Below are 7,972 nucleotides of genomic sequence, written 5' to 3'. Positions count from 1 at the left end.
CCTCCATTAATGCGACCAGGAAGGTAGGTGCAGGGTCTTTAATGTGGAAGTAGCAGCCTTTTTCTAAGATATTTCTCTCACACCGTTGCGTCTGGAGGGTGCTTAAATCCCCCTCTTAACCAACAGTTTTTCCGGAACTCTACCTTGATCTTTTTGGCGAATCCCAGGGTCATCTTGGGTTTGTCCGAGGAGATATTCGTCCTCGGACGAATCCTCGGACTCTCGACTCATGGGTCGAGCTACAGTTCTAAGAGGCTTTTAGTCTAAAACAAACTAGCGCCCATCAACAAAGCCCGAGACTCAAATACTTACTTAAGTCCTTTTAGTCCCCACAGTTACCTAATATTGGAAAATAAGATAGTCGAAAATTGAGTTGTTTTATTGGCGTGAAACAGAGTAGTTTTCCAAAAATATTTAGTGGAAAATAACTCTATCTCATGCCAACCTAATCTATATATCTAAAAGTTGAAGCGTGACATTTATTATTGCTACGCTTTTGTTGAGCCACATTATTCACTTATTTTTCTATCTATTCATTTCTCTTTTTAAACTTTTCTTCTCCCAAATTCTAAAAAAAAAAAAAAAAAACTCTTCTTTTCCCTATTAGTTCACACCTAGTGTTACACATCTTCCAACTTTTCTCCTCCATTTTTGCCTCTTTTACTCCCCAGTACTTTATACTTTAACGTTACACTTCCTTTATCCTTTTATTTTTCTTATATATTGACTCTTCTTCTTCCTATTTTATTTAGTATAAATTTGATGTCATTTTTCCATTCAATCCAGATCTCTCTCTCTCTCTCTCTCTCTCTCTCCTTTCTTTTGGTGGATTTTGTTCTTTCTTATAACTCTAATTAAGGTTGATGGTTCCTTTTTTTTTTTTTTTTTAAATATGTATTTTGGTATTGGGTGTGTGTGTGTGTGTTTTTTTTCTTTTTTTTTCCACTTCCCATAAGAAAAGTGTTATTTTTCCCTTTTATAACTTTGATTGAATTTTGGTTTTGGTTAATACTTAGAATTTTTTTTGTAAATAAGAATTTGAGATTATATCAAAACACAATTTACATGGCTATAAATTTGAATATTCCTACCAATTATTTGAGTAATAAATTATTATAAAGTCTGGTTTTTATTCCTTTGGTTTCATTTTAATTTTGGTTAAGATAACATTGTAATTTTGGGATGAGCTTTTGATTATTATTATTATTATAATTTTATTATTTCTTAAGATGAGAAATTTGAATAATAATTTGAAATTGATAAAGTTTAGTTGTATATTAGGCAAATATAACACACTACAATAGAAGTTAGAAGAATATCGTTCACCTTAAAAAAATATTAATAAAAAAAATGATATATTTATACAGATAAAAAATAAAAAATACTTGTAGAAATCTTTTTTTTTTCTTCAAATAAACGATATTTGTAATGTGTAGAAGGAGAGAGAGAATGACAAATTTGAATCTAATACAAAAAACTCATTTGGCTATTGTTCATTTTAAAATAAGGGAGTGTTGTGTTGTATGGTTAACTTAGTTCATAAAAGTTAGCACCAAAAAGTTTCTACACGCACGTCGGAGTCATAATTAAATATACAAACCAAAGGTATGTGGGAAGAGAATTAAACTTGACCTCAAGGTCCAAGGCCCAAGCTATATATGCAATATACATCTAAACTCATGTATGTAATCTCCTTATTTTTAGTCACGATTTTTACAATCAGTACTTTATTTACCATCTTTAGCATCCTTTCTTATTATTATTATTATTATTATTATTATTTTGCAATCTTGTTAAACTTTACAGTTTCACTTTGTTCAACCTTTTATTTACTTCCACCATCGTCTTCCATCTTAATTTTTATATAAATTTCTTATTATTTCATTTCCACCTCTCTCCTATATTCCTTCCAAGTTGTCCACGACAAAATAGGTCAATACTCTCTCTCTCTCTCTCTCTCTCTCTCCAATTTTGTTTCTCCATCAGTTGATTTTTTTTTTTTTTGGTTTCAACCACTTATTTTTAAGATTCTAGTTGTAAGATATCTAATAATGAAATCGTTGTTGTAATCAAAATCTCATTCAAAATTATTTTTACCTGCTTTGAAATTCATGGTTTTTGCACCTTTTTTCAAATTTTTTATATTTTTTGGTCTTTATTTTGATGCGTGAATCAAGACTAGACAAAATACGGTATTGATAGTTTGTCCCACTACCTAAGTATGTGACAATTAACTTTGTTGGTGGGACTGTATACTAAGAACTTCCATAATTACATATTACCTCCAAAACGTAGTATATCAAAATGAGAGGGCGTGAGAAAAAGTGAAAAGGAATAAACTTGATTGCATTAAGTTTGTGGAGAGAGATGAAGAGGGGTACCAATAGTTTGTGCATTCTTAAATACGCTAAGAAAAATATTTCAATTTACACCCTTAAATGTTTGGGGTAATTTGGATTTTGCTTCCTAGAGTTTAAAATTTCCATACCCCCAATGTTACATAAGATTTTGAAAAATAAATACAAAGAAATTTCTTATCAAAGGGAGATAGACTCACTCTGTTGAATCTATCAAGCCTTTCAACATACTTTTTATCTTTATTCACCATCCCTAAATCAATAGCTGATTGGTTGGAAAAAAATTGAAGAATTTCTTTTAAGGTGCTTTAGAAGAGGAGTTTAAATTCTCCTTGGTGGCTATGGACAAGGTTTGTTCACCCGCTGTGGTGGGTGGACTGGGGCTTAGGAGAGTTGTTCATTTTAATCAAGCATTGTTAGGGAAATAATTATGGAGTTTTGGGAATCGATACATTTCATTTACGGAAGCGGGTTATTCCCACTAAGTATGGGGAGGATTGCAGGAGGGGTGAAGTACTAAAGCTAATAGAGGGACGCATTGCCACCAAGCTTTATGTGAAGCCAAAACAACACATTAGGTGAGAAAATCTGGCCTAATAGAATCTAGAGGGTGGCCAGAGCATCGCCATGGTGGAACAATTGGGAGATGAGGATCCGATCCCAACCATGGACAGAGTAATCAATCAACTCATGGACACGATAATCAAGCTCCAACAAATGAGGCTGGTGTATAATCTTCCAAGAGGGCTGGTTTGGAATCCAAGGATCATGAAGAGCACGAATGCTCGCACCATTCCCCACACTCCAACAAACACCTTTAGCAAGAATAGGTTTAGCCGCCATCATACTCTTCTAAGAGCATCCACAGCAGTGGAGCTAAAAATTTAGTTTTTTAGCTCCACAAAAAGTTACTTTATCTATTTTACCTACTCACTTTACAAAACATGCTGCAGCAGTGGATCTATTTTAGCTTTCAACACAATAAAATAATATAAACATCACAATAAAATAATATATCTACTACAATAAAATAATATATCCAATACAATAAAATAATATATCCACTACAATAAACAACAATCACAACTACCCGCAACCGCAACTGCAACCGCTGCCACTACCGCCGCCACCACCGCAATTACTACCACCGCCACTACCACTGCCGCCGCCGCAACAATCTTTATTTTTTCTTCTTCTTCTATTTATTCTCAAGAATTATATTTTTCAAAAAAAAATGTTATATCCACAATATTTTTTACAATACTTTCACGAGAATCATAACAAAATCTTATATGGAAAATTGTTACTAATTCTAATTTGATCCCGCCACTAAAATTATATTTTACTCACCAATATTAGCTAATTACTTAAAAATTTATTATGAAAATATTGTAAAAATATTTTTAAATTGACATGTCTTATTCTTTGCTTTTCTTTCATCCGTTTCTTTTTTTTTTTTTTTTTTTTTTTCTCTTGCATTTTGTCCACCACACACGTAGATAGGATTCCATCCACTCCTTTTTTTTTCTTTACTTTCCCCTTTCTCCAAACCCACCCTCACTCTTTCTTTCTGCCTCCAGCTCTCTCGTTTTCTCCTTTCTTCTTCTTTTTTTTTCTTTTTTTTTTTTTCATCTTCTACTTGATTCCATAAATTCTCTAGCTCTTTTTGTGGTTTGGGTTCATGTGTTTGGGTCCGTGTAGATCGGTAGTGGTGGTGGGTTTGCTCATCAATGGTTTTTTTTTTTTTTTCCTTCTATTTTTGAGATGGGTTTGGTGATTGGTGGTAGTAGGTTGATGGTGTTGGTTTTGGTTTTGGTTGGGATGGTGGTGTGGATTTAATGGGTTTTGGGGTTATTTTGGTTGTTGTTGTTGGTGGTTCATGGTGGATTTATGGGTTTAGTGGTGGTGGATTTATGGGTTTTTGTGTGTTGGAGGTGGTGGAGGTGTGTGTATGGTGTTGGAGAGGTTGCTGATTCTTTTTTTTTTTTTTTTTTTGTGATTGTTGGGGTGTGTGTGGTGGTGAGGTGGTGGAAGAGACAGTGTCGGCTTGGGTCAGTGACGTTGAGGCCGGCGGCTTGGGACTTGGGTCGGCTTTGGCCGGTGACGTTGAGGCTGGCGGAGGTGCGGGTCGGAGACTTTGAGGCAGAGAGGTGGGAGGGACTGAGAGAGAGAGAGGCACCATTTTTATTATTTTACTCTGGCTGGGAATAAAATATTGTTTTTTTTGTTTAGCTCTGATGAACAGTGCACATCTATCCATAGATGTGCACTGTAGCAATCAGCTAAAAAAAAATAGCTTTAGCTCCACTGCTGGAGCATGCATTTTGGGGTTAGAGGAGCAAAAAAATACCAATATACCTATTTAGCTCCATTGCTGTGGATGCTCTAAGGGTCCGTTTGGATAGAACTTATTGCTGAAAACTGAAAACTGAAAACTGAAAACACTGTAGCAAAATAATTTTAAAATGTGTAAATAGTACCGCGGGACCCATTTTTAATGAAAAAGTGGCTGAAAAGTGAAATTTGTGGGTCCGTGAACAGTGCACGGATGCACTGTTCACGGAAGACTGGTCAACATCTGCGGCTTGAAAAAAAAAAAAAAAAAAAAAAGAAGCTTGAAACGCAAAACGCAAAACGCAAAACGCAGCCTTGAATCCAAACACATTCTAAGTGTAAGAGCTATTTGGGCAATCCTGAGCATCTAAAAAATGACCATGAGGGAAATACCGAGCTTTGATACACGTAAGAAGAAGAGAGTCAAGCTCATGTGACAACTGAAAACTTATGCCCCCTCCGTCTTGGGCAAAGTAAGCTTCTCCCATCTCATCCAATGGATTTTGCGATCATGGCCAGTATTACCCCACCAAAACCGGGTACACATAGAGTTCAACTCATTACACAATTTCATTGGCAAAAGAAAGACCCCCATCGTAGAAGTAGAAATAGCTTGGATGACTGCTTTGATCAAGACTTCCTTACCCATTTTAGATAGCATGTTACCCTTCCAATCATGCATCTTATTCCAAACTCTATCCTTTAAAAAAGAGAAGGTCTAATACTTAGCACAACCAATAAGTGTAGGGAGCCCCAAATAGGATTCAAAACAATCCACTTCTCTCACGCCAAGGGCAACCTTAACCAATTCCTTATGAAGAGGAGAAGTATTCTTACTAAAGAAGACATAAGATTTCTCCATATTAAAGCATTTCCCAGAAGCTTCCTCATTTAAAGTAAGCAGCTCATTTATAACACCAGATTCATTTTGAATAGCCCAACAAAATATCAAAGAATCATCAATAATAAGTTGGATATAGTGGGAGCCCTTCAACAAATAGACACCCCATATATGCGACACGCCGACACTCTAACTCGGCCTTACTCTCGTAGGAGTTGTCTTATTATTTTATTTTTTATATTTCTACTAAAATTATTATCTATTACAGAGATTGTGGTCTTTAGTTGAATTCATATTATATTTAACTTACTTTTACATGGTTTCCATTTTATTGCATCACTTCTCTTTCAATAAATCATTATTTGCTAAATTTATTTTTGTATTTAAGAATTATACTTTTACATCATTATGTGCAAATGTGCAATTTATAATTTTATTTTAGATTAAAATGCTTTTTTATTTGAAGCCCCAAACACAATTTTTTTTTATGCTCGTTTATACTTCATTAATTTTTAAATTTCTTTGGATATCTTTTTTTAGTCAATTTTTGTTAATTTCATGCATTTATTTATTTTAAATATTTATAAATTGACTATGAGTCATAGTGATTTGACCTTGGTTTGACCTCGATCTAACCTCAAAAATCTTAACCTTTTCTATTTTACAGTTCTATTGAACAGTTTAAGTTTTAAAATCACAATACTACTGACTATTTCTTTGTGAATTGTCAATTTTTCATATCTCCGCATTGGGTAAAGGAGAGAGTAGGCTAGATATAAGTAGTCCAAAAACCCATTTACATAGTTAAAAACAAATCCTCTTTCCCTTTTCTTGATAACTAGTTTTGACACATGTGAAAATAATTATAAAAAATTATTCATAACAAACAATATTGAATTCAATCATATTTTACTTTAATTAAAGTCTAACTTTCTCCTTATCATTTAAAATTAGAAATAATAATTTTACTAACAACAAAATTTCTTTAAAGAGCATTTTGTCAAGTGATTGCTAAAAGCAAAATCTAAAGTCTATACTTTACATTTTCAAATAGAGCATGCCATTATAACTCTAGTCCCTACCATGCTCCACCACAAATTGTTACGCCACTGCATGCATTTAAAAATATACACTTATATGCTATCTTTTAGTAAGAATATCCAAACTAAACAAGCAAAACTAAGGTCCCGTTTGGTACACTTACTCAAACACATATTTTTCATTTTTTAAACAACATTGTACGTATTTTCACACACTTTTTTACCTACACATATTTCTACACATGTTTTCAAACACATGTTTTTAGTTTTTAAGTGCATGTATCAAACACCCCCTAATTCATTAGCAGTGGAAATGTAACATGCATAATGAACCTAAAAAAAATAAGAATGATAGTGATATTTTCCCAATATTCATTCAAAACTTGCAATCAAATTAAACCATCTAAAAATAAAAAATAAATCTAAACTTATTGATCAAAGTACTCAAACGTAATAGCAAACTAAAAGCTCCTTGTGTTCTTTCTTTAAAGCTCAAAACATATTAAAAAAATCTCAATTTTGATAGTTGGTGTAGCATACTAATAATTTGGCCCTATTTTAGAATTCTAGAGTCAAAAAGGCTATAAATTGCTTACTACAAAGATAGGACAAAAAGTGATGACACCTCAATGAGTTCCAAAAGTTGTTAATTATCAAAGACAGCGCCTTGATAAAGAGGCTATACCCACAAGTAGATTTTATTAATTACCAGTAGCCGTAAACAAATGCACATGTACATTGATATCAGGCTGCAAAGGAAAAAAAAAAAAAAGAGTTAAAGAGTAACAAAAAGGCTGCAAAGAAGGATTAATACATTGATATCACTTGCACTAACATATACACATTCACAAAATAAGTCACCCAAATTTAATAAATTCAATGAATAGATTTAGATAAATTCTTTGGGCTAATATTATATATATGTTCAATTTTGTGTTAGTCGGATATCATTTAATCTACAAGCTTATATTTTATGTATAATTTTAAATTACAAAAACTTACAATTTAAACAATTTATTGATAACATAGCAATTAATCTTTAATTTTCTAAAAATTTTGCAAGCATAGAGGATATAAGAAGAAGATGTAATCTAATGGTAGATTTGTCAAAATTCACTTCCAATACAAAGATATTAACTAATTTTATAGCTAAAATTTGCATTTTTATTTGAGCCCTAAATATTTACTTCAATTGAAAAATTTCAGATATATATACTAGCCTCTTTACACATGCTTTGTGGAGATATATTTTTTTTTTAGAGCTTGGGGTAGGTTTATTTTAAAAAATTTAATTTAATTTTTTTTATAGGAACATAAGATAGTTTTGGTTGTGTATATAAGGTAATGGAAAGTTTTATAGAACATGGAAAGTTTTATTTATTTATTATTAATTTATAGTT

Source organism: Castanea sativa, chromosome 5 (assembly GCF_040712315.1).
Source record: "Castanea sativa cultivar Marrone di Chiusa Pesio chromosome 5, ASM4071231v1".
NCBI lineage: Eukaryota > Viridiplantae > Streptophyta > Magnoliopsida > Fagales > Fagaceae > Castanea > Castanea sativa.
This window is presented reverse-complemented; position numbering follows the sequence as displayed.